This window comes from Protopterus annectens, chromosome 4.part0 (assembly GCF_019279795.1).
Source record: "Protopterus annectens isolate FY-2018-M chromosome 4.part0, PAN1.0, whole genome shotgun sequence".
NCBI classification, from domain to species: Eukaryota; Metazoa; Chordata; order Ceratodontiformes; family Protopteridae; genus Protopterus; species Protopterus annectens.
This window is the reverse complement of record NC_056733.1, coordinates 1,610,196,516-1,610,199,278: the sequence shown is the minus strand read 5'-3', so window position 1 is coordinate 1,610,199,278 and position 2,763 is coordinate 1,610,196,516. Positions and strand designations below refer to the sequence as shown.

Genomic DNA, 2,763 nt, shown 5'->3' with positions numbered 1-2,763 from the left:
TTCTGTGGAATTGGCTAACTAAAAAACAAATTAAAAAAAACAAATTATTAATACTACTTGGAGCATTATTAGGCTTTTTCACAGCACACAGCAGCTTAAAAAAGGAGACCATAGTCATAAATATTATACCTGACCACAGAAATGCCTTGGAATTTTACTAGATCAGAATATGACCTTTGCTGCTCATACTCAAGTGATGATTAGTAAAGTATCATAGCTCAAGATGGCTTACAGAATGACAAATTTACTAACCCTAGGAAATAAATGAACCATCAATAATAAAAGATTTATACAGACTCCCACTCATTCCATTTTCCCCTCCCACAACTCCACATTAATTCAAACTACTGAAAATTAAATACTTAGGTCTGTACATCTTGCTATTATCCCTTCATCAAAATATGTAAATGTAAATGGTTACCAGTGCAAACTACAGTGTCTCTTTTAATAAATATACTCCCTTACAAGCAACAAATGAGTGATATTGCCCATCCTTAAAAAGCAAGTTACTCTCTTCACAGTAATGATGGACTACTGTAAGCCCAGCCACCCCTCATAGTCACAACTACAGAAACAGCTCCCAACCACTGAAACAATGTACCACTAGATATAAAACAAATAGAGGACCTGAAACTTTTCAGAAAGAAACTTAAATCACATCTACGTAACCTAAACATATGCTGTTGTTCCTAACATGTGGGCTAACATCCGTACAGAATGTTCCCACTGCTTGTACTATTTCATTCTTTACTAGTTCTTTTAATTCCTGACAGTGCATAAATATGTCCAGGTTCATAGTTCCACTACATTACAGTTAAGTAGCTGTCTCGCACCACATCCTGAGGCTGCTTAATTTAAACTGCTATTACTACACTAGAAATTCTAGACAGCAGCACCTGTAGATACCCCAATATCACTTGAACACTCTTCTGTTTTAGGCAGTATGCACAGGACATGATATTATGATATTTTTATAATATTCAGATCATATTAACAATATATGTTTGATCTCATCATGACTGTATCAGCTATGTTCCTCCACATTATACTAAACTTTTTAACTAATAATCATAATCACAGTAAACTACTATATGCTATCTATCTATGTGTGATTCTAACAATTAAGAGCTCAAGTGTACACAGGATTTCTTGATAGATCTATATATATATATATATATATATATATATATATATATATATATATATAAATTCCAGACCATTAATTTGAGTATGAATAGTAATTTCACAGTCTATATTTTAGCCGCAGTGTAGAATATATCCCATGTTTTACTATACAATGTCATTTATGTCATTGCCAATGTTTATTATTCTATACAGCATCTACTACATAACATTGCTATTTGTAAGTTATAGGTTCATAGGAGTATTCTAGGCTAACAACCACTGGGGCGTTTATAAGTCTAGCCAAGCATCCCAAATGTATCCCACAAGTTTATGTGTCTCAGAGGTGAATTTAAGGGGTATGTGTAAGGTAGAGCAAGATGTACAGGCTGCCTCTGTCCATTAGAGACAGAGATGCTAGACCCAGGTGTATTTCTGATTTCCCATCCACTGGTCCAAGTTTCTCTTGAATAGGGTTAAGGAAGAGCTCTGCTTCAAATAAATGGATAGCCTGTTCCAGAAAAGGGAAAGTCTCTGAATTAATTATCTGTCCCCCCAACATATTCATTTTATGGATATGCAAAAAGTCCATCAGAGTAGGATCCAAAGATTCCATGTATGCCATGCATTGATCGCCTCTCAACAGTCAGCAGAAAACAAAGTATAGAGCTACGGCTTTGAGACATAGGACATGCTATTTACTGCCCGTTCTCTTTTTATGAAGAATCTCTGTGCACATTCCAGCTGTTGCATGTACCTGTTAAGGTACATACCAAAGGGGGCTTTCTACTCAATGATGGGCCTAATAAGGGCCAAATACAGTAGAACAATGACTTCCTTAGACCTAGATGCCATGCACTTGCTTATAAGTTGAGCTGTATAGAATGATTTCCTTACTACCTTAGGCACATGTTGGTCAAAAGCCAGGTTGCTTTCTACATACATACCCAAATCTCTGACTATTGGTCTACTCTTAGAAGTGTGTTATCAATGAAGTAATCTCCTATGGAGGCTAACTTCACAAAGAGTATTATTAAGCATTTCTTGGTATTGAGTTTTAAGCTGTGGCTTTAGCACCAGTCATTTGTCTGTATTAGTCCTTTCTGAATGACTTTAACATTCTGGGGAGATTCTATAACTGCTCCTAGTTTGCAATCATCTACAAACTTGGTCAGCCAAATGTCCTTGCCATTGACCTTGATTTCTTAGATTAGGTTCATAGATTAGTACCAGGCTAGCTGCCCATGTGGGCCATTTTTAGCCTAGCCAATTACCCCATGTGAGAATCAAACCTTGCACTTTGTGTTTCCAAGGTAAACTTCTTAACCATTATGCCAACCTCCCACAGTAAAGGGAGATATGAAAGGTTCCACTGAGATTTGAACTTAGATCACTGGATTCAAAGCCCAGAGTGTTAACCATTACACCATGGAACCAGGTAGAAAATAGGTTCATAGGTACATTCTAGGCTAGCTGTCCTTGTGGACTATTTTAAGCCTAGTCAATCTCCCTTAGTGAGAATCGTCCCCTGTACCTCTTGTCTGTGAGCTAAACATCTTAACCATTAAACCAACCCTCTAAGAAGTAAATGCCAAAAAGGAGTGGACCCAGCACAGAGCCCTGAGGGACTCTGCAAGTGAC

General features: G+C 37.0%; 1 non-coding gene across 1 annotated transcript; it reads right to left on the bottom strand.

Annotated features, from left to right (window-relative positions):
• Positions 1-2,486: 2,486 nt before the first annotated feature.
• TRNAQ-UUG lies at positions 2,487-2,558 on the bottom strand. The gene has a single exon. It is a non-coding gene; the product is annotated as a tRNA-Gln (tRNA).
• Between the last annotated feature and the right edge of the window lie 205 nt (positions 2,559-2,763).